The sequence below is a fragment of the Oreochromis niloticus genome, unplaced genomic scaffold, assembly GCF_001858045.2.
Source record: "Oreochromis niloticus isolate F11D_XX unplaced genomic scaffold, O_niloticus_UMD_NMBU tig00008037_pilon, whole genome shotgun sequence".
Classification (NCBI taxonomy): Eukaryota; Metazoa; Chordata; class Actinopteri; order Cichliformes; family Cichlidae; genus Oreochromis; species Oreochromis niloticus.
Window position 1 is genome coordinate 103 of NW_020328922.1, and position 24,936 is coordinate 25,038.

At 40.4% G+C, this 24,936-nt stretch overlaps 3 long non-coding RNA genes across 4 annotated transcripts; 2 read left to right on the forward strand and 1 right to left on the reverse strand.

Annotated features, from left to right (window-relative positions):
• Positions 1–631: 631 nt before the first annotated feature.
• On the forward strand, positions 632–3,924 carry LOC112845599 (uncharacterized). Its single transcript, XR_003218458.1, has 3 exons — positions 632–679; positions 3,021–3,194; positions 3,866–3,924. It is a non-coding gene; the product is annotated as an uncharacterized LOC112845599 (long non-coding RNA).
• Positions 3,925–9,145: 5,221 nt separating this feature from the next.
• Positions 9,146–23,173, forward strand: LOC109200290 (uncharacterized). Its single transcript, XR_002060473.2, has 3 exons — positions 9,146–9,235; positions 22,211–22,266; positions 22,393–23,173. It is a non-coding gene; the product is annotated as an uncharacterized LOC109200290 (long non-coding RNA).
• On the reverse strand, positions 13,278–16,906 carry LOC112845598 (uncharacterized). Of its 2 annotated transcripts, none has more exons than XR_003218457.1 (3): positions 16,731–16,906; positions 15,736–15,978; positions 13,278–13,431 (listed from the first exon to the last, which is right to left on the reverse strand). It is a non-coding gene; the product is annotated as an uncharacterized LOC112845598 (long non-coding RNA). The 2 variants fall into 2 exon arrangements; XR_003218456.1 differs by having other exon boundaries at positions 16,727–16,906.
• Positions 23,174–24,936: the final 1,763 nt, after the last annotated feature.

The following is a 24,936-nucleotide window of genomic DNA, read 5'->3' on the forward strand; positions in this document are numbered from 1 at the left end:
CTGGAAGCAAATGAGTGTGTGATGTTCTTTCAGTCAGTGCACTTTGTAGACGCTCCCTGAGCACTGGTCTCACAGCCAGCTGCACATAGAGACCAGTGTTGTTAGTCCAGGTCAGAAGATGACTTGTTGGAATGAAAATGAGCTTGTAGTTTGTCTGCTTTAATCATGTGACTGGAAAAAGGTGTTGACTTCAAATATGTCCATTTCTTTCACACTTCACCTTTAAAAGTGAAGCCATGTGGTTCCTGGAAGGAAAAACACGACTTTTTCAAGTCTTTGTCCTGTTTTTATGAGAATGTACGACTTTAATGTGAAACATTCAGAGTTTTTCTCTTGTTGTGTTTGTTTGAAGCTGCTTCCTGTTGGCTTCAGCTGTTTGGAGTTTCCATTTTCTAAACTTCTACATTCTGAACCTTCTTCAGCTCTGAACAGATGATGAAACACTGAATGATTTCAAGCTCACACTTTGTCTGATAAACTTACATCTTTCATTCTTTATACAGCTTGTGGACTGTGGTTTGTCAGAGATCAGCTGTGATTATCTGGCAGCAGCACTGAAGTCCAACCCCTCCCATCTGAGAGAGCTGGTCCTGAGCTACAACTACAAGCTGCAGGATTCAGGAGTGAAGCATCTGTGTGGTTTCCTGGAGAGTCCAGGATGTGGACTTGAAACTCTGAGGTCAGTCAGCATGTTTTAGTTGTGCTGAGATGAATATGATGTGAAAGTTGTGCTGACACTAACTGCAGACATCAGGCTGATATTATACTGATCCACACTGAGGATCTTCATGGTAAAGTCTGTTTTCTTCTTCTCTGTTTAGTCCATTGACTGCAGCAGAACAATGTTCACATTTCAAACCTTCAAAAGAAGAAGAAAAATCCTCCACTGGATAATTCTCTGTGAAACTCTCCAACTCTTCATTCCACCTTAAAGTCTGTGTGACACTGAAATCCAAAGCAAAATGTGTGTTTGCTTTACAGACAGCAGTCCAACACAAACATACACACATCATCCAAAACACAGTCCAACATCCAAATCTCCTCCACTGCCAGCATGAATGATGGAAAGAGAAGGAGGAACACTCTGACATTCAGGGTTAGAATGAGTTTCATGAAGCAGACTGTGAAGATCAAAGCTGCATTAGAAGCTTACATGAATGAATGATGGACAGAAGTGGACAGAGATCATCTGAAGCACTTCAAAGGCTTAAATCAGCACATTTCTCTTTATTCTTTATCAAACTCTGTTAGTTTCTCTCAGTTTTCTGTGGAATGAAGCTAACAGCAGGCTAATAGATGCTGACCATAGGTTTCTATTAAAGGTTGTAATTGTATCTGAAAAGTGCTTTGGCTCAGCAGGGATCAGCTTACAGGTAGAATACAGCTGCTGGATGGGATTAGCATGTCATAGCTATCTACCAAACTGCTAACTGGGGGATTTCAGGCCATCTATGGATCATTTTTGCTAACTGTTTATTCATCTGAGGCTCACAGGGCTGCAGCCTGTGCCTAGCTGTCATAGGGCAAGAGGCGTGGTCCACCTGCACAGGTGAGCAGTCCATCACAGGGCCAACAGAGAGAGAGAGAAGCACTCTCTCACATCCACACCTACAGCCAATTTAGAAGCACCAATGAACCTAAGCAGCATTTCACTGGACTGTGGGAGAACATCCAACCTCCACAGAAAGGCCAACAAGCTTCAACCTACAACCTTCTTGCTTTAAGGCACTAGTGCGAACCACTTTTCCCCATTTCAGCCCAAATCCTGCATCTTCCTGTTTCTGACTCCAGGCCAGCTCCACTAACACTTTCTCATCAGACACTGCCACCTAGTGGAGGAAGTCTTAGTTCCATTTGAAGCTTCAGATACACTTAGTTCCTTTACAAAGAGGTGGAGGTGGTGGGGCCACAGCACCATCATCACTGAGTGCCATAGGACACTTAACCTTTGTTTCCATATGCTGGGAACTTCCTGTTGTTCCAAGGAGGACTGGAAATGTGTGAAATCTCCAGTCAGTTCTCACAGCACACTTCAATCATTTCCCTCCCACAGCATCAGGACCAGGGCTTTTTCTCTCTTTGGTCCCACTAAGAGATTTCCACACAAACACCTCATCATGGGACTCTCAGAGCTACCAGCCCTTTGCTACAATCACAAAGCTCTTCATTGAAATCAATGATATCAAAGCTGGAATCCAATGAGTCCAAGTCTTCTGCTGATTCAGCATCACATTCATCTTTGCTCCTTGTTCTGCATCCCACCATGGACTTCATTCCTTTCCAAGCCAGCCTTGAGTGTCCTTTATTCAGCTCATCCTCTGCTTTACTTTACACCTGATTTTAGCTGCTTTATCTCTCTTTCACACGTTTCTGTGCCTCAATCTTTTTCTTCTCTCCCTCATAACAAGACAGCTTCTTCTGCCTGAGAACATGTGGAGTGATTTACTAATCCAGGGCTGCTTATTGGGGAAAATACTTCCTGTTTCAAAGTAATCCCATTTTCCCCAGAAAGAAATGTAAGTAGAAATCGATGATCTAAGTGAGAACACGAGCCTTTAAAAAGTCCCAGTGGGTGCAGTCAAAGCAGTCCCTCAGTCCCAGTATAGAGTCTTTGGTCCAGACTGGAACAACTGTGTGCCCAGTTTGAGCTCTCTTCAGTGCTGTGACCTGACAGACCCAGAGGGGCCATCACATCACATTAGAAGCTCCCCTAATGGAGCCACAACACATGTCCAATACTTAGTCTGTCTTGTTGGACCAACTGGAAGAAATGATTCAAGGACTTAGTCACAGAACAGAGATTCAAATCTCCAAATCCAACTGGCTGCATCAGGACATATAGTCTGAAACTCTGCACAGTTTCCTGTTTGAAGCTGCTTCCTGTTGGCTTCAGCTGTTTGGAGTTTCCATTTTCTAAACTTCTACATTCTGAACCTTCTTCAGCTCTGAACAGATGATGAAACACTGAATGATTTCAAGCACTTTGTCTAATAAACTTACATCTTTCATTCTTTATACAGATTGTGTCGCTGTGGTTTGTCAGAGATCAGCTGTGATTATCTGGCAGCAGCACTGAAGTCCAACCCCTCCCATCTGAGAGAGCTGAACCTGTGGGGAAACAACCTGAAGCATCCAGATGTGAAGCAGCTGTCTGATCTTAAACGGAGTCCAGACTACAGACTGGAGACTCTGGGGTCAGTAGAGTGATGGAGTGAGTGGGTGGTGCTGTCAGCGGTATTGTACTAAACACAGTCAGTATGAAACAAAGATCCAGTGTTTCCTGTAAAGCTGCAGCTTCTCAGTGAAGCTGTGAGAGGAGAATGGTGACAGGCTTCAGGATTGGACACAAACACTTCCTTTTCTGATCTTTATGGTCACCATAGTAACAGCTGACACGCTCTGATCAAACACTGTCAACAGCCAATCAGCTCTCTGAACAGAGCAGCACGCAGACCAATGACTGCATTCATTTCCAAGTTTAAAGCAGTGAAGAACACAGTCTGTAGGTGAGGAAGAATTTAGTGAGAGCAGATGTTTGGATGGAATCCTCCAGTTAACAGCTGGAACCGTCCATCTGGATTGTTGGGCTTGTTGTTGGGGTTCCTACAGAGCTCAGAGTGGACACACCAAGGTTCTTCTAATGAATGAAAGTCCAAACTCAAACTAGGAGGGAAAAACATTTTCATCAACTTCAATAAAAATCCAAAGATTAGAAAAGTGAAGCAACAATGAGTCCTAGTACAGTCCAGCACTGAAGTCCCTGCTGCTCTTTATACTGGATGTGCTGCATCACTGACTGACAGCTGATGAAGAGTCTCTGGAAACACTCGTTTATCTCCTCTGCTCTTCCTTCTTCTCTCTGCAGGTGGAGGTGATGATGGTAAACAGGACGGTGTGTGTGCTGAGAGAGGAGGAGCTGTGTCCTGATGATCCAGAGAGGTTGAAGCAGCAGCAGCTTGTGTGTAGAGACGCTCTGACTGGGCCATGTTACTGGGAGGTGGAGAGGAGAGCTTCATCCAGCAGTGACTGACAGAGGAATGAAGTGCAGATGACTGTCAGTGCTGCAGAGCGAACTGCTCTGAGAACAGCTCCACTGTCAGACACAATGTAGAGTCCAGCATCATCCCTGTGTGTCCCTCTGGATCTGACAGAGGATCTCAGTGTATCTGGACGGCTCTGCTGCTGCTCTGTCCTTCTACAGTCTCTGCACAGTCTCTGTCTGACTCTGGCTTCAGACCCTCCTGGATCAAACTCACCGGGACAGACTTTCAAACATCACTCAATAGATTTGAATACAGAATATATTTGATATACACTGTAGATGTACTGTAGAGTTGCAGTTTGTCACTTGTAAATACAGTCTGTGAGCAGCTATGAGCTGAAAGATCTTTCTAGAAACACAAAATGTTTTCACTCTTCTGTTGCTTTTTCATATATTTCCACAACATTAATATTGATCCCACCTGTCTCACCTGTTTCATGCTTTTATACATAATAACAGGACACGTGTGATCTGAGCGCTGCTGTGGTTGCTGTGCTGCACGTCTTCATTTAGATAACAGAGACATCTAGTGGTTCAGAGGGAGAACTGCAGGAGGTGGAGCTGTGTTTTAGCATGGAAAACTTTTTATCTTTTAGGCGCAGATACAAATATGACAAGTATCAGTGTAAGATACAAAAGGTCACATCAGTCAGCAGAGGGAACAGCGATCACACAGCAATGTAAGAATAGAAACATAACAGTGAATCTGGACATGTGTACAGATGGAAGCAAACAAACAGGATGTAACACTACATTAAAGCCACAAATGGGAAGAAAACAAAGCCAAAGGAAAATATATTTGATCTCAGGAATCCAAATCAGATGCTTTAGAGCAGGGGTCGGCAACCCTGGAGGAGCAGAGACCCGAGGCGGCCGCCGGTCCGAGTGTCAGGTGAACTGAACTTCAGGTGAGAAGTTATGACCTGCAGTCTATCTGGGTCAGATATAAACCAAGTTTAGGTGGAGTTTATTTTCATTATGCTGACTTTTTACAGTCAGTTACAATAACTCGTACTGCGCACTAGCTAGCATGACGGAGTTTCTATACAGCTGGGTGGGTGCTATGATGTTACTGATAGTGAACTTTATTTTATTCATAAGGTTAGTTAGTAGAGTTGCCAACCGTCCTGTAAAAACTGAATCGTCTCGTATTCAGAGAAAATATTACGCGTTTCGCATTGAGCTGAAAGGGAACACAGTTTGTCCCGGACTTCAGCTAGAATGAAAAAAAGACACAAAGCTGGATTTATTCTGTGTCTTCTGCCTCTTCTCCTCTCCTTCTCTCCCGCTCTCTCTGCTGTTGCGACTTCAGAATCATCAGAATCAGAATACTTTATTAATCCCGAAGGAAATCAGGGTTACAGCAGGCAGCACACTAATGGCGCATGCACACTTACAAAGCAACCTTCTGACCAAACTTACACAAACATCACATTGAGAAGACATGTCAGAGAGGTAGGCTGATGGGAAAAAACAATGAAAATACATAACATGAGGTGAGAGGAGGAGAAAAAACTCCACTCAGACTGAGCTCCTAGTGGGAGAACAGTTTGAGAACAGAAAAAAACACCTCAGCACAAAAAGCACATGACTATCAACACACCATAGAAACACAAGACAAGCAACAGGGGCGGGTAAAGGGTGAGAGAGAGCCGGTGTAGACAGTGCATCCGGTCCTGCAGCATGTCTGCGCTGGTCCAGTCGACCGCCATCTTCCCCCGGAGGGGACAAGCATCGAAGGCCAGTGTGGGTCAAGTTACTTTGAAAAAGTAATTCAATTATAGTTGCTAGTTACTTCTTCAAAAAAGTAACTGAGTTACAATATTCTAAAAGTAATTAATTACTTGAAAAGTAACTATTGCGTTACTTAAAAAAAAACAAAGAACGTTTAACCCTCTGGGGTCCAGGGTATAATTGGCCACTTTTTACTACTGTTGATGTTTCCTCCACATTTCACCTTTAAAAACGATTTACTTTGCCTTGTTTGGTTTCATCCTTTTCAGCACAACCTCACGTGTCTGAATTTACAGTCATGTTTTCATTTTGACATATTGTATTAACACAATTGATCTAAAATCAGACAAAAAACATAAAATCAGAGTAGAAAAAGTTATATTTTTTACTGTAACAACCATAAACAACTTTAATGAATGATATTTCATAACTTTAAATGTGAATATTAATTGTCAATTTTATAATCCTATGCACAAGTTTTGCAAACAACAAAGTTATTTGCATTAATTTACCTTTTACCCTTTTTTTAAATAACCATTTCAAACTATTTACAGAACAATCAGCTGTTCTTCAATAAGATGCCACAAATTATTTGTGCCACTCCAAAAACATAATTTCTGTCCACTATAAAGGAGAACATCACAGCCTGATACCTGCAGGTCTGACAGCAGCAGGTGTATCACTGCTGTTTCTACCTGGAGACAGCAGTCGCCTCATTGTTCTGACACACAACACAAAACTATCCACAACACTACACACTAACTACACAAGACAGCACATTAACTACACACTCCAAACACGCTAAACGTCACAAATCTTCATCTCCACATCTCAAAACTCTCTCTCTCTCTTTCCTGCTCTCTCTCTCTCTCCCCCCCCCCCCCCCCCCAAACTTTCCCTGTTTTGTTTTGTGTTTTTGCTCATAAGCAGAGAGTGCTTGCTAGCGCTAACGTGACGAAACTATTGAGGAAAAAACGCCGCCTATATCTTGTTTATCACGACTCTGGTTTTACGTGGCCTATCGACACAATTTAAAAACTGGTATATGTCACCTTGTTGCTTTGTCTTTAAGTGGTCATGTGATTGGCTTACCACAACTACCTTATTCTTCCTCAGTCAAACAGCAGCACTCATGCGATTGTTTTGCCCCTGAGCTCCAGGTGTTGTGCTAGACAGTGATGGTGATTACCGTCCGCGGGAGCGCGCAGCTGCTTAAAGCTGTAGCGTCCAGATTACTTACAGCTACTTCCTGTGACTGATATAAGATGCGGTAAACTGAACACAGCTTCAACCGTCTGTTTGTTGAAAAATAGTAACGGACCGCGTTTCCTTGTTAGTAACTGTAACGGCGTTGTAACGATAGGAATAGTAATTAGTTAGATTACTCGCTACTGAAAAAAGTAACGCCGTTACTTGGAACGCCATTATTCCCATCACTGCACAAGAACATAAAAAAACGACACCAAAATATAAGCTTGTGAGTAATCCCACTATGACCAGCAGAGGGTGCTGAAGAGAAAGAACCTCTGCTGGTCATAACAAAAGGTTTCCAAGAATGTTTCTCTAAATAAAAATTAAAAAAGAGAAGCTGTAAACTAACCAGAGACACATGAGGTGAGGATGATGAGCAGCAGGATCCTGCAGATCATCTTCTCCCTGTGAGAGGAGACAGAGGTGAAGAGTCATCAACACATGAGGTCAAAGGTCAGTACAGCTACAAGAAGGAAAATCTACAGTCTGACTTCATTCACTCATTACAACATGTGAGCCTGTCAATGATCCTGATTATTCCACTGACTGAGCAAAACTACATGAACTACAACCACTGCAATGGAAGCAACCAGGAGGAAAACCTGCACTTTGATTCACATTTTAAGGTTTTCAGAGCTGCAGAAATGATTTTCAGTCACAAGGTGGCGCCATGTTTCAACTGACAGGAGGGTAATACTGAAGTCTTTTTTTTGTTTAGCTTACCTCAAAATACTTTCAAACAGAACCTAGGCTGAGCTAATTAAATCTTACCAGATTTTTTTATTTAACTCAAACACTTGGAGTACAATAAAAAGGTAGTCCATGTCTTCGCACTTTACACAACATAGCTTGTTTACAAAATTATATTAGTGCTTTTTTTTCTATGGATGTGTCCCGTTTAAATGGACTAAAAGATACTTTTAACAGACGTGTAACCAACAAATAACACTCAAATTCAGAGCCACCATCCTGCATTCTTTCCATTTTATCTATTAAGATGATTTCCGGTTTTCAAAACATAAAAAAAAGATGTAGGAGGATTCAGGTCATTGCTCTGCTGTGGGGAACAAATAAAGGATTTTACACAGAGGAAGAACTTTTCTTGCTTTTATAGTCCACGTGACAATCAGTAAATCAGATTCTGATATTTTCAGACTTCTGTTTGTTTTAACAAAAAGATTTGATTCAAATTGAACTTTTAAAATGTGTGTTGTGGTGCATAAACATGACCTAATCTTAGGTACATTTTTATTTCAGGAAATGTTTAGTTTCAGGTGCTGCTGCTTCATTTTGTGTCTGTATTGGCTGACTGTCACAGTCACGTGTTAATGAAGAGAAAAAGAAAAGATTGTTTGCATATTTTCATTTTGTGCTCTCACTGCCTGACAGCTTTGACCCATTTCTGTTCAGGCATATTTATTAGTTAGATTTTCCATGAGGCACACATTCAGATGTGGACATATTTTGGTAACCGATTATTTAAACAGATTCTGGATCCATAAACACTTTATTAGTCTGACTCTGCTAAAACCTTGTCAAAATTTATGAAGGTTGTTGGAGATGCTGGAGATTTAGTTAAATGAAGCTTATGTGTAAGTTCATTACACATAAGCTTTCCCAAGTGTTTGGCTGCTGGTCGATTCATCACTTCCACTTTGCCATGCTGTAAAACTTAATGCTGATATCATTGCTCTAGTCCAATCATCTTTCTGCCTGCCCTCTTCAAGCTGATCAGCCTCCACTCTGGGTATTTTAAATTGCACTTCATCTTTCATCTTTCTCCCTTACAGACCAATTCGTACAACCCACCTCCTCCTTGTCTTTTCTTCTTCTCTACTAAAAATCTGTAACTGTTTTCATACCACTACAACTATTCTCATCATTAAAATCAAATATATGCACAACAGTCTGACTTACAGATGAAATCAATCCAGTCAGCTGATCAGAACCAGTTTATGTGGTGTGTGTACAACCACATGTGGGTTGTTGCCCGGTAACTAAAAACATGAAGGTGAGTCAGTAGCTATAGATAAGCAAACAGAGGAATGCAGACTGATCACCGTGGCATCGTTTCACTGATCAGGTATTTTACTGTCAGCATAATACTTTGTGTAGCACAAAACAGAAAGCACACAGAGTCCTGGATTTGAGCGACAGAATTCAAATCGTTGAGGAGACTAACATAAAGAAGAACAGGACACAAGAGAAGTATGAATTTCATCCTTTTCATATACTGTATGTTTCCTTCTGCTCTGTTTGTGTCTATTATGCATTAATGTGTTATTTTTTTATCCTCTTTGAGAGCATTTAAAAGCAACAGCTCTGAAAGTTAAATGTGTTATACTGACTGTATCAAATATTAGATAATGTGTTGATTCCAGAGGTGGGAAGTAACAAAGTGCAAATACTTTGTTACTGTAGTTAAGTACAATTTTCAGGTATCTGTTCTTTACTTGAGCATTTTTTTCTGACTACTTGTTACTTTTACCCCCTATATTTTTTAAACAAATATCTGTACTTTCTACTCCTCATATTCTAAAAACAGGCTGGTTACTTCTGGTCTAATGCATTTGGGACGAGTTATTATTTTGTCACTGTGAGCCTCCAAACATCTAAACAATTTAAGCCTAAACAGAAACACATGAAACACAATTATGTTTGTTTATCAAGGATGTAAAAAGTGCCAAAGTCACCATGATGTGTGAAAAAGTCAGGAGTTTAAAGCTGGATGATGTTTTTTTATTTGTTTGTTTGTTTTTGACACAATACTGGAATGACTGCAGAATGATTGCAGTTGCAGTATTTTAGCATCTAGCTAGCGCTACAGAAGAGGAGCGAGCATGAAAGGAATAATTTTTTAAGTGTCGGGTAATTTTAAATGCAAGGTTTTTATCAGCTCAACAAACATCAGCAAACAGACAAACTGTTTGTGTGCAGCTTGTCTCAGTGTGCTCCTGTCAGGCGACTCAGGAGGGAAAGTGGTGCTCTACCTGCAATGTGTACAGTGCGGGTGGAGTGCTGCTGACTTCGACTGAGAACATTGTCACGTGGTGGAAGGAATACTTCTAGGTCCTCCTTAATGCCACTGGCAGGTCTTCCGTGGATGAAGCAGAGACTGGGAACGACTCATCTATCTCTGGGGCTGAGGTCACTGAGGCAGTTAAACAACTCCTTGGTGGCAGGGCCCCTGGGGTGGATGAGGTTCAGCCTGAGTTCCTGAAGGATCTGGATGTTGTAGGGCTCTATTGGTTGACACACCTCTACAATGTTGCGTGGAGATCGGGGCAGTAACTCTTGATTGGCACACCAGGGGCGTGCTTTCCATCTTTAAGAAGGGGGGAACGGAGGGTGTGTTCCTACTATAGGGGGAGCACACTCCTCAGCCTCCCTGGGAAAGTCTGTGCCAGGGTGCTGGAAAGGCAAGTCCAACCATTACTCAAACCTCAGATACAAGAGGAACAATGTGGTTTTCATCCTGGTTGTGGAACACTGGACCAACTCTTTACCCTCTCAAGGATACTTGAGGGTGCATGGGAGTTTGCCCAACCAGTCTACATGTGTTTTGTGGACCTGGAGAAGGCATTCAATCGTGTCCCTTGGGGTATCCTGTGGGAGGTGCTTTGGGATTATGGGGTGTCTGGTCCATTGCTACAGGCCATTTGATCCTTATACAACCGTTGCAAGAGCTTGGGCCACATAGCCAGCAATAAGTTTGACTCATTGCCAGTGGGTGATAGACTCTGTCAGGGCCGCCCTTTGTCACAGATTCTGTTCATAATTTTTATGTAAAGGATTTCAGGGCGGAGCTAAGTGGCAGAAGGCTTTCACTTGGGTGGTCTCAGGATCTCATCTTTGCTGTTCACGGATGATGTGGTCCTGTTGGCCTCATCGAGTGATGGCCTCCAGCTCGCCTTGGAACGGTTCGCAGCTGAGTGTGAAGCAGTGGAAATGAGAATGAGCACCTCCAAATCTGAAGCCATGGTCCTCAGCCAGAAAAGGGTGGAGTGCCCACTCCTGGTCAGGGACGCAGATCCAGGACACGCTGGAGAGATTATATCTCTTGGTTGGCCTAGGAAGTGGCCGGGGAGAGGGAGGTCTCCTCCGCGACCTGGCCCTTGATTAGCAGAAGAAGATGATGGATGGTAGATGGCATTCAGATGCAGAGAACTTAATTATTTGTTTTTGTTAAAGTTTTTCTCTCATACGCTTGTGTTATCCCCTCTGTTAATTTCATTTATGTTTACTTGTGCAAGTTGTTTGCCTTCTGTGTCTTATATTTAGTTTAAGTGTAGATTCAGTAGTTTCTTGTTGTCCTTCTGATTGCCTCATGAGTATAAATAGTCCTGTTGTTCCTTTAGTTTCCATTTGATTTTATCTTGTTGACTTTTGTATTCTACACTTTGCATCAGACTAAATAAAATGGTTGCTTTTTGACCTCTGGAGTTAGCATCTCCAGGACTACCCAATTCATAACATAAATTATTCAGGTGACTTTCTAGCAAAACGAAGTTTGGGTTTGAAAATTGTTTTATCAGTTTAAGAAAACAAAGTTTGTCAAATGTGAGAAAAAAATTAAGTTCACCTGTTTTTCTGTCTTATTGCAGGAACTGAAAGTCCGAAGGAAAAACGCTGGAAGAAATTTAAAACTGCTTTTGTAATTGTACAGGTTGCATTTGCAGCTGCAGTTGCAGCAAAGATGGTCCTTTGAACTTGACAGGTTACACAGTAAATGCTGGGACTCGTCTGTTAGCAAGAGTGAGTTTGTGGTTCCTGTTTTAAACTGAGTTTTTTTGCTGCTGTGCCCTGATTTATGTGTATCTCAGATCTGCAGAATAAGAAAGAAGACTAGATCAGATGTAGAGCAAACAGATCATCTTCTCTTTAAACAGAAGTATTAATGTGAAGTTGCTCTCTTCTCTCTCATTCCACTGAATAAAACTTGCAGTCACTTAAAACCCACTGAAGATGTTTCAGTCAGTTACTACTTGACAATTTTTCTCACGTTCCATAGAAAAAAGATTCTGTCATTGCCAGATTGATGCGTCAGTCAGATGTGCTCTAGCCACCATCTAGTATTGATTATCTGTTTTCTGATGCCTTGAATTCATCTCTCAGTGCAGATCTCTCTGCGGTCAGAGTCCTGTGAACATTATTCGTGTGTGTGTGTGTGTGTGTGTGTGTGTGTGTGTGTGTGTGTGTGTGTGTGTGTGTGCATGCCTTTGGAGGCCTGCAGTGCCCTGATGGGCACTCTTGGAACTCAAACACCTCACCAACAATTCAGTTCATTGTTTTTCCCTGTTAACTCTGTAAACAAACCATTTGAACTTTTTACAGTGCTCCCCTTTTAGGTGACCATTCTGCTAGTACACAAAGTGTCAAGAGACTTTACAAGAAGACAGCAGCCTTGCTTGAGAGGGGAAAAAGTCAGGTGAAGCAGCAAAATCATGATAGAACATATCGCTGCGAAATAATAACATATACAACCCTGGTGATCTTGCTGGTCTTGATCCACAAGACTACTCTGACTAGCAATTCTATCAACCCACTTTTCCTTGACCTCATTGAAAACATCATCGAGGTCAAAGTAGTTTATATTGTATACAGAGAAAGCCAAAACAATCAAAAGACTCACTTTGAACAAGTACTTGGTGACAGTAGGAAGGGAAAACTCCCTTTTAATGGGAAAAAAGCTCTGCCAGAATCAGCCTCAGGGAGGGGCAGTCATCTGTCACAACAAATTGGGGGTAAGAAAATCGCAAAAAAACCAAAACCAAAACACTGTGGAGGAGTACGGAGGGCCAGGAGTGACAAAATGAATGATAATTAATTAATTAAATGTTTTAAATAAAATGAACGGACATTTAATTAATGTTCATAAATAAATAATAAAATAGTCAAATAATCAATTATAAACATCCATCCATCCATCCATTCGCTTCCGCTTATCCTTTCCAGGGTCGCAGGGGGCACTGGAGCCTATCCCAGCTGTCATAGGGCGAGAGGCGGGGTACATCCTGGACAGGTCGCCAGTCTGTCGCAGGGCCAACACACAGGGACAGACAACCATTCACGCTCACATTCACACCTAGTGACAATTTAGATTATCCAATTAACCTATCCCCTCAAACTGTATGTCTTTGGATGGTGGGAGGAAGCCGGAGTACCCGGAGAGAACATGCAAACTCCACACAGAAAGACCCCGGCCTGATGGTGGAATTGAACTCAGGACCTTCTTGCTGTGCGGCAACAGTGCTAACCACCGTGCCACCGTGCTGCCCAATTATAAACATGTTTATTATTTTAACTAAATAAAGGAAGCAGAGCTGCCATTAGTCCAGAGTAGAGGTCGATCCTTCCTTTACTCTCTGTGTTTGATGTCTCAGGTTTTCTTTCAGGTCTCATGGCTGCAGAGACACAAACAGGTATGAGTCACTTAAAGTAAATATAAAACATAAAATAAAAACAATCTGCAATAAAATAAATTACATCTAAGTAAAAAGTATGTTTGTTTAGTACTGACACAGAAGTGATAACCTTTAATTGATAAAAAAAATCTAAAAAATCTTTGAATTGAACCTGTTACTGGTTGTACAAACCAAAGGTCACTGAGAGGCCGAGGACAGGAAGTCTTGGAATGTTCGAATGAATTATCGAACAGAGGCTGATTAAAAGAATCTAATCAACATGAAAAACAATGAAAGAGATCATTCATTATTTTCCCCACCAAAATCCCCGGCAATGACAGTGATCAAAGTGAAGAAAAGCAGAGAAACTATCAGTTACACCTTCAATGCTACCAACCAACACTTAAGGCTTCACAGACATTCAGGGAAGCTCTCAGAGCTCCAAACTGAATATAAAATGTGAGTGAGGAATTTAGGAGAGATTACATAAACCTGTCAGAGCAGCTCTGAGTGAGAAACGACTAAAACTTTACCTCAGTGAGGAGGAGTGACCGAGCCCTTTGATTTGGAGGAAAACATGAGACCACAGATCAAACACATAAATAACAGTTCAATCTCAGAGTTGGTGGATTGGACTAAAAATAAAGAAACTGGAAGTCAGACTGTAACTGTGTTCCGGTCCTGGGTCAGTGACCCAGTGTTTTGTATTTTGAATTATTTATAGTCTTGGATTTCATTGTTATTTATAGTTTCTAGTCTCTTGGCTTCTGTTTTGTTTCTGTGCCTCCCTGTGTTCCTGATATCATGTCTTTTGTGAAGGTTTAGTTCTGTACTCTTGTTCTCCTTATTTGTCTCCGTGTGTTGTTTGCTTAGTTCTGAGTCTTAGTTCTCTGTCACTACGTCTTCCCCTGTGTTCCACGTTTAGTTACTTTTGTTTCCTCTGTTCTGAAGTCTGTCATGTTTCCATGTCTCAGTGTCAAGTCTGGTTTTGATTTCATACTTCCTGTTTTATTTTGATAGTCCTTGTCCTGTGCTCAGCAAGTTGAGATTTTCTACATGGTTTGATTATCCCAGCTGTGCTCTCCTCTCTCCTGCATTTGATTCACTCGTTATAATAATGGATTGCATTTATATAGTGCTTTTCAAGACTCTCAAAGCACTCTACACTATTTATTCACTCTCACATTCACATACTGGCGGAGGCTACAGTTGTAGCCACAGCTGCCCTGGGGCAGACTGACAGAAGCGAGGCTGCCATATCGCACCACCAGCCCCTCTGGCCAACACCAGTAGGTGGTAGGGTGAAGTGTCTTGCCCAAGGACACAACGACCAGGACAGACAGAGCTGGGGATCGAACCGGCAAACTTCCAGGTTACAAGATGAGCGTCCCAACCCCCTCGACCGTGGCTCCCTTGTATTTAAACCCTGTGTTTTCCTCTGTCCGTTGTAGCGTTGTTAGCCATCATACATCTGCTCTGTGTTTCTGCTGTGCTCCTGACAAGTTCCTAGTTCTCTGTTCCTGGTTAGTTTTCTAGTTTGAGTTCATGTTTCCAGTTTCTAGTCTAGTCTTCTTGTAGTTAGTGTTTGAGGGTTTTTTTCCCAGTGAATAAAGCTGCCACTTTGAATTTACCTTTTGTGTTTGAGACAAACTGACAAACTGATTAAATATTTTAAAACTCCTCAGTGGGTAAAGCTACAGGCTGATATTTATGCTGGTGTTCATTTATTGTGTTGGTGTGTTTAATACTTAATCCAAATGAATAAAACTGAGAAAATGGTTCAGCTTTTAACAACAACAACAACAACAACACCATCAGCTCTTAGACACTAAATAATTCATAAAGTCAACTGTCTCAGTAGCCTCATCAAATAACAGTTTTACACAAAGTTGCCCATTTTTATTTCCTCACCTGGAGGAGAAACATTGTTCCAACATGTTTCTGTGAACTTTGTCTTTCTCTCTGCTGAAGAAACTCCTGAGCCTCTCACAAGTGCTTCTCGTCCCTCCTCACAGCTTTAGGAGCTCTTTTATAAAAAAAACTTAGATCTTAACAGGAACTTTGAAATTCTTAGATTTTTTTTCCTGTGCATGAGCTTTGAATTTTAACACGGAAAGAAACTTTTAGTGAATGTGGGCCCAGATAAAAAGGTGCTTAAATTAAATTTCAATCTTACCAAATAATTTGCACATTAATCACCAAAACTGCACAATAGGAAACAAAGTCACCATCATAAAAATTAACATTACATACTTCACTCTGACTTTGAACTGAATTCATTCATAGTTTACTGAAACAACTCACCAGTGATGTTGAGTCGACATCTTCCAACACTGAAGCCATCATCAGTGTTGACATCATACAGGTACAGACCCGAGTCATCAATCCTGAGTCTGGACAGTTGAAGTCTGATTCGTCCTTCTCTGAGGGCGTCTTTGTCACTCTGGACTCGTCCTGAAAACTTTGCATCCTGAGACTCTGACACCTCAACACCTTCATGAACATGATACTGGACTAAATCTTTATCAGCATTTACTCATCTTCTCCCTGTGAGAGGAGACAGAGGTGAAGAGTCATCAACACGTGAGGTCAAAGGTCAGTCAGTACAGCTAGAAGAAGGAAAATCTACAGTCTGACTTCATTCACTCATTACAACATGTGAGCCTGTTCATGATCCTGATTATTACACTGACTGAGCAAAACTACACGACCTACAACCACTGCAATGGAAGCAACCAGAAGGAAAACCTGCACTTTGATTCACATTTTAAGGTTTTCAGAGCTGCAGAAATGATTTTCAGTCACAAGGTGGCGCCATGTTTTAACTGACAAAAGGGTAATACTGAAGTCTTTCTTTTTTTGCTTGTTTGTTTTACCTTACCTTTCAAAAAGAACAACCTAGACTGAGCTAATTAAATCTTACCAGACTTTTTTTAGTACAATAAAAAGGGAGTCCATGTCTTGACACTTTTCTTTTTTTACATTTCACACTGATATAAACAAATTTTTTTCGGTACTGACTCAGGTTTCTGTGGTTCAGTCAGGTAAGAAATAAAAACATTTTTGTTTAGTAAATCTAAATTTTCTGAAGAAGAAACATTCAAATAAAGCCGTTCTCACTCAAAGCTCTTTATAGCTTATTTACCAACTTACTCAAGTGCTTTTTTTCTATGGATGTGTGCCCTTTTTAAATTGGCTAAAAGATGCTTTTAACAGATGTGTAAATAACAAATAACACTCAAATTCAGAGCAGCAGGAAGTAGACCTGGAGGAAAATACAACAAAGATCACATACATACTGTTGTTGTCTCCTCTTCTTTCAGATGCCAGCTGTTTGATTCTCTTCAGCAGATGTTTCATCAGTGACCACGTCCGTCCTGCCAAGACATGTGATTCATTTTCATTTGTACACAGGACTCTCTCTTTCTCTGGCTGTAATGAGTATGCGCTCACACCTGTCGGGGTATTTTAAGCCTGATCTAGAGAAAAACATCACATCAGATAAGACAGTCACATCAAAACTGCTTCTCTAAAGTCTGATCTCATATAAACTATTGTCAGTTCAGACCTTCGGGATTTATTTGGAGAAAGTTTAAGGAGCCAGCATGTGATTAAAGGCCTCATAGTAAAAAAGCAGAAACTAAGAAACTTTTAGTGTTTGCGTGTTCACATGATGCTGGTTTATGTTGCTAACTGTCATTTTTGTGTTGGTTTGTAGTTTTTCAGCCATCAGTGAGGTGTGAGCTGCATTCCTGACAGCAGCTGTATTTGTGTGAGGAAGGCTGTGTGAGGGCTGGAGCCTATCTCTGCTGTCTCAGGCGAGAAGCAGGGTACACCCTGGACAGGTTACCAGTCTGTCACAGGGCTGACACCATAGCCCTCACATTCACACCTATGGGCAATTTCTAGCAGTTTCTAGTTAACCGAATCCCACTAACTTCATGTCTTTGGACTGTGGGAGGAACCGAAGGTACCTGGAGAGAACCCATGCAAACCCAGAGAGAACATACAAACTGAACAAAAACCCCCAGTCTGATGGTGGAATTGAACTCAGGAACTTGTTGCTGTGCGGAAACAATGTTAATCACCGTGTCACCATCCTGCATTCTTTCTATTTTATCTATTGTGACTTTTAATGGTGATTCAGGACCAGTTTTCTTGTACTTTATTCGTCACATGACAACACTCAAAGTTGTCAGTACATGGCGCCCAGCACTCAGGAGGAAAGTCCAAGAGAAGTCCTGCACAGTAAGTCCTGCAGTGGTGTTGTACACAAGCTTCAGTTTTCAGCCTTTCTGATTGGACAGTTGAAGAGTTTATGATCACACAGCTCCCTGACACTGACCAGACCAGATCAGCAACCTTTGACTATGCAGAGCCATGAAGGTCAATCACTCACACATTTCTAACCATGTGCAACTATCAGTAAATGGAAAACTTTTAAGAATAATGCAAATTTGATGCAACACTTGTTTAGTTGCTGCTTTGATTTAGTAGATGATTTCAGTTTTTCAAAACATGAAAAAAATGATGCAGAAAGACCTAGGTCATTGCTCTGCTGCGGGGAACAAATAAAGAATTTTACACAGAGGAAGAACTTATGTTGCTTTTATAATGCATGTGACAAGCAGTAAATCAGATTCTGATATTTTCAGACTTCTTTTTTTTGTTTTAACAAAAAAATCTATACATTTTTATTTCAGGAAATGTTTGGTTTCAGGTGCTGCTGCTTAATTTTGCATCTGTATTGGCTGACTGTCACAGTCATGTGTTAACGAGGAGAAAAAGATGATTGTTTGCATATTTTCATTTTGTGCTCTAACTGCCTGGCAGCTTCTACCCATTTCTGTTCAGGCACATTTATTAGTTTGATTTTTTTTCATGAGACACATAGTTAGATGTGGATATATTTTGGTAGCATATTATTCAAACAGCTTCTGGATCCATAAACACTTTATTAGTCTGACTCTGCTAAAACCTTGTCAAAACTTATGAAGGTTGTTGTTGGAGATGCTGGAGATTTAGTTAAATGAAGCTTATGTGTAAGTTCATCAAGGAAGATCTGCAATCACTCGTCAGTGTGCTTTTCCAAGTGTTTGGCTGCTGGTCGATTCATTACATCACGTTCACTTTCTCATGCTCTAAAACATAATGCTGATATCGTTGCTGTAGTCCAATCATCTTTCTGCCTGCCCTCTTCAAGCTGATCAGCCTCCACTCTGTGTAGTGAGCCTTCATCTTAATACCAGCTCTTCACAAGGTCGTGTGTAAGTCCTCTACTGCACACAGACAGTAATGTTGGATATCCTGTTGTAAGAAGAATAGCTAATGAATGCTGAATTTAATGTGAGGTGTTGAGTGTGATACCTTTCCATGTTGGTCACAACCTGCAGTCACCTGATCAAAGAGAGATAATTGTTTAGAATTGTATTTACTCTATATCTTTTCCCAGTTTCTGTATGGATCCTTTTTGGGTTGTTACAAAGGCAGTGAGCTATCTCAAAATTATGAAATGGGTATAAAATTAGCATCCAAGTAAAGCTGAGTATGGGTTCTTAAATCTATGAAAATAGTTCAACAAGAGAGTACTGCTTCTAAGAACTGAAAGAATTTGGGTTGAGTTGAGTTTCAGCAGATGTGGCTCATCATATCACCAAAAAAAAAAAAAAACGGAGAATCAAGTCAAATCCCTGAACACCAACTGAACCCACAAAGCTCAAGACTTTCATAACACAGACTATGAGTCATCGGCTGTTTTATATAAGACACATTTTTTCTTTTTTCAGATGATCAGTGTGTCAAAATATTCAACAAACTGAATTATGGAGCCTCCTTCATTTCTTTAAATCTATGTAGGTTGTATAATTGTATTATCATGTATTATATATTAGGTTGTATTATCATGCTAAAGTTAACTGCAGTCTATAGTTAAACTATTCAGTCTTTTCTTTCTCAGTCTTGACTCTCTGAATGAATGTTTTCATTCTTACTGTGTGGAAACTTCCAACAATAACCAAATAAAGAATCATCAAGAATAATAAGTCCATGTATATTTAGGAATATATTTCTCTTTAGTAAAAGTAATTCAAAACTTACCAAATTTTCATCAGCGTTGTTCTTCAGTCTGCAGCTTTACTTTCTGCAGCATGGTGTATTTAATTAATTCATTATGGCAGTCCTGGCATTCCATACATGTGAACGCTCTATATATGTTTTGCAGGTGCCGACATGCCTTCATTCTGTACCTCAAGGTAAAGTGTTTGTATAATGATTATAAGTTGTCTTAATAATCCTTTATTTTTATTTATAGATGGAAGTCTGCAAATTTTTTGTACCAGGATTTTAGAAAATCTGAAGGGGTCAGAAATTCCTGACTGAATATAACAGAGCTGTAAACAACTGAGGCTCTGACTGAATTTCACTCACTCTGTGTGCTGAAAAGTGGGGTCATGTTGCTGGTGGTGCAAAGTCTGAGATGTCAAAAAACATGTCAATGTGGGAACAAACACATGATGGATCAAAGTTTATGTCTGCAAAGTCTTCTCAGGCGTGCTTTCCTTGAAAACCAGTTTCAGTTTAATAAACAACAAATGAGTTCAGAAAATGGAAGAACTTCATGAAACATTTCACATTTACCTCTGTGGAAAAGAAACACAGCTTACTCTAAGCAGAATATTTAAAGAAGAACAGAATTATAGATTTGTGATACACAGATAGGAAGTGAAGTGATTACATGTTTATTACAATGAAATAAAATTTTAAAACCTATCCAAAAAGATTTTCTAAACAAAGATTTTGAAATCGCTGATATTTTATCCGTCAATTTTAATTTATCAGCAGGATAAATATATGGTTTGGTGTGAATAGCAACCTACAAGTGGAGCATAGATATTCAGCATTGGTTAACAGATCACAGAGTTTTAAAGAAAATTTAATTGAAAATGTTCACATAAACTTTTTCTTAAAAAAACCAAAAAGACAGAAAATATAGATTTTACATTATTTCACATTCATTTTATTCTGTGATACGTCAGATAGGCTTTTTTTTCTGTCACTAGGTGACGCCATGTTCTGATTATTTAAGTCATTTCTTCCATCTTTAACACAGAAGACTTTCAGTCACTGGTGCGGTAAAGTTAGACCTAGATCACACATTGGTTCACATGAACAAAGCTGTGAACAGCTCGCTGTGTCAAAACGTGTCTTCAGCTTAATGTTTAGAGTCCAATGATTCATATTTGCTCTGTAAATGTTTCCAAAGTTCAGAGAACCTACAGCCGATGGTGTGCCTGAACGCATCTTCCTCCTATCGGACCCATGACTCACACGCTCACACTAAAAGCCACATCACATAAAAAAGATACATTCGCAGTTCTGAGGTAAAACAAGACTCAGTCTAGATGTTCACACAATCTGATGCTTTGACTCTTACGTGTCATGAACCTTTTGAGTTTTCTGTAGTTTCATGACTTTTTGCTTTGAGTTTCATTTCTCTTGAACTCTGTACTTTTCTTATAACAGCTTTTCCCGGCCGGTTTGTTTAGCATTTCTGTCGTGTCTGTCTTCGTGTTTGATTTAGAGCATAGCTGACCTGATGATTATATTTGTGCAGTTAGAAGAGTTTACAGTTATCCATTCATACCAGCAAACCTCTCTTTCTGAGAAAATGACTAAATGAGTCATTTTTAACGTGTGCTCTCGCTGTATATAAAGGTGGACATGTGTTCACTCTCTCTCCCTCTAATGATGAAGAACCACGTGCATCTACAGATTGGACAGGTTGGTAGGAGAACAGAGACAAGAGGAAAGAATGAAGTTAAATGTTAAATACTAAGCTCTAATCAGAATAACAGTCTTGCAGTTTAAAAGCTCAGTTTCAGTGAAAGTCTGTATGAAGTTTTTTGATAACTGACTTGTACTTGAAGCTTAATGTGAAATCATTCGAAAGTTTTTGCTCACCTTGTGACTGACTCTCTGTTTAAACAGCGAATTATTATTATTATTAATTATTTCTTTTGTGTGTGTGTGTGTGTGGTGTTGTTGGACTGTGAGATCTTAGTTTACAGTCGGGTTTGTCTGTTAGATGATCTCGTTCCTCTGAGGACGGCCAGAGTCCTGCTTTGTGGTGTTGCTCTCTGGAGCGCAATATATTAATGCCTACTGAGATATTATTGATGGGATCATAACTTTTAAGGTATGAAGATGCATCATTACAATAATAATTCTTCATTTTAGACTGTAGGTTTTATTAGTGTCACAACAGTTATGACCACATGGTTACAGGGTCACACACTCCTGTTTTCTGTGTGATTCACCTGTCTATTCGAATGTTACTGTTCCTTAAAAATCTAAAGACCCTTTTAAAAAATGTCATTTAGAGAAAATCTGATGCTGTGAAAGCCTTAAACATTAATTCTGCTACTGGCTGAATTATTTTCTCATCGCTTTGTGTGACGTGATATAATTTGTAGTTTCCTTTGTGATGAACAGAATCAACTTTTTTGTGATTGTGCAGGTTTTTCTTCTGGTTGCTTTCATTGCAGTGGCTGTAGTTCTTGTAGTTTCAGTCAATTCAATTCAATTTATTTATATAGCACTCTTCACAGGATAAAAACCACAAAGTGCAGTAGTCAAACAGGGTAATAATCAGGATTATGAAGAGGATCAGATGCTGTAATGAATGAATGAAGTCAGACTGTAGATTTTCCTTCTTCTAGCTGTACTGACTGACCTTTGACCTCATGTGTTGATGACTCTTCCCCTCTGTCTCCTCTCACAGGGAGAAGATGATCTGCAGCATCCTGCTGCTCATCATCCTCACCTCATGTGTCTCTGGTTAGTTTATAGCTCTCTTTTGTTATTTAGAGAAACATTCTTGGAAAACGTGTATGAACTTAAGTGTTAGCAGTGACAGGTTTTTTGAATTCATGTGATTGACTGACATGTTTTTGTCTCCTGCAGCAGCAACAGACTGGCCAGAACCTGAGAGAAAATCCGAAACATCACTCACAGAAAGTTGAGACAATGATTCAGTCTCAGTCTTCACACAAACTGATGTTTTGAGTTTTCTGCAGTTTAATTACTTTTTGAGTTTTCATTTCTCTTGAACTCTGTTTTTCCTATAACAGCTGTTTTAAAAAAATGTATATTTTATCTTCACATCTAATTCTGTTCATGCGTGGAGTTTGTTTTATCTTTTCTTCCTCGACCTCCTGAGTCTTCCTGTCTCCTTTGTGTTTCCATGTGTCATTCAGTCTCTATGTTTGTCTTTTTGTGTCGAACTAGTCTCATTTCGCAGTTCTGTTGTGTCGGTCTTCATGTTTTAATTTCGTGATTGTTGTTCTCTGTTGTTCTGTTTTGCATTAATTTCCACTTACCTTGTCTCATTTTTTGGATTACTTTCAGCTGTCCCCCAACTCTTACTTCTACCCTAAAACTGAAACACACAACAGTTGAGATCGGTTTCATTAAAATATGAGTTTTACTGCTGAGCAGCAGAGCGGGACTCAACTCTAAAAAGTAAGAGTGAGAACAGAGGGAGAGCAGAGAGAGAGAGAGTTATGGTTAATTTTTTTGTGTGAAATAGAAACGTTTTCACTGCCATATAAAACAAGTTTAACCTGAAAAATATGCACAGCTCCTCTTTAAAAAAAATCCCGACAGCAGCTCAAAAAAAATAAAATCTCTAAATGAGGTATTTATAATAATAATGTGTTACTCATTATTATGACAGGGAAGTTGTGGCTCGAGAGTCAGCGGTCTAGGGCACTGAACCAGAATAGAGTCAGGTTGGTTCTGAGAAGTGGCGAGCAAGGTCCAGTTGAAAACGTCTGAAGTCTTACTTGTTTGTAGGTGGAGTAAGTTGGAGGGGAAGGCGAGTGTTTGTGGCCTGAGTCCAGTGAGGATTGATCCAGAGGTTCCAAGTAGTAAAGCAGGGAGGGAGGCAGGTGTGGTTAGAAAGCATTCAATGAGAGATTACCGGCTGTGGTGGAGCAGAAGTGACCAGCGTCCAGGTCGGAGAAGTTACAGTAAGATTGAGAGAGTATTTCCGTGAACTGGCAAAGACAAGAGAACAAGGTAAGTAGCAGGCACTATGACTAACACAGGATACGAGAAGCCATGAAGAAACATAGGTCAGCAGACATTCTGGCAAGGGTTAGTTGTGAGCGCTGGTGTTAAGTACTGCCAGTCTAATCAGCTCCAGATGGAAGCCCTGGGAGGAGTGATGATGACTCCACCCAGAGGAGGAGGGCCAGGCACTATGCAAAACACTGACGCACCCAATAAATAGAAGCAATAACATTAAAAACGACTACTTAACTTCTTTAATTGCAAGTCCCGCCTCAAATTAGTTTGGCCCATCCACAGCAGTGCCTGGGTCAGAGTCTGCATCACTAATCTTATTGGAGAAGGCACATTTATAAAACTCAAATGTGGTAAACTGAACGCCTGCTTTGTGTCAAGGCTGCACTCGCTGGGAGTGTTAAAATAAATGTAGTCATCATTTGTGTGTTTGTTGTCATCCTTCTCTGCGTCATAGACACTCTGAGTCCTTTTTGAAGTGTAGGGGAGGCACAGGAGTGTCGAGTTATTTAAAAAAAACTTCCCATTGTGTTTAGGCTGAAATGAAATGTGAATGTGAAACTCATAGAAAGGAATCAGGCTGAATATTTAAAAGATCATCGTTCATCGTTTCCCTGTGAAGACAAAACAGTTTGATTCGAGGAAAAAACTATTTAACCAGTTTGTAGACTAATCAGGACATAAAACAGAAATACTATATTTATAAAAAAACATAGTTAGTTTGGATATTTTGTTCTTTTTCTTATTGCTATGATTATCATAAAAGCACCTGTTGACATCAGAGTGCAGCAAAACTATGGAAACATGTACAAACCAACCAGCTTTAAACTCAAGGTGATGTACAACGAAAGGAGAGTGGGAAAGGACCCACCACCAGAGAGGTCACACGTTTCACATCCAAGCACAAACACAAGAAGTCCCAAGAAGCATTTTAGCTAAGTTTTGGGAAACTTTTAAGCGCTCCCCTCTGGTGACCAAAATGTGCAACTACACAAAACTGTAAAATGAACATATTCAAGTGCACAAACCGTGCAGATAACAAAATAGCACAAACAATAAAATTACACTATAAGATTTATGAGGGACAGCTTTGGCCACGTGCTTAATCTTGTCCCTTGTGCACAGCTCCACTGAAACATCTATCCTCCAGCATCTGTCTCTGCTCCATGTGTGGGAGGAGTGAGCATCACCCTTTGTGGGCAGGGTTATGTAGTCCTGTCCTCTTTATAAGCAGAGGTGGGAGTAAATTGAATCTCTTACACTCCACACCATTTTGCTGTCTGCCAACTGCCAATAAACCCTATATAAAAGAAGAAGATGTTGAATCTCTTTGTTGGAGGTTGGAGCTGCGAGTGTCAGGGCTTGTGTGTGGATGTGAAGTGGTGACCCAAACGCAGGACTCGTTGATTAGTGAAGGATTAC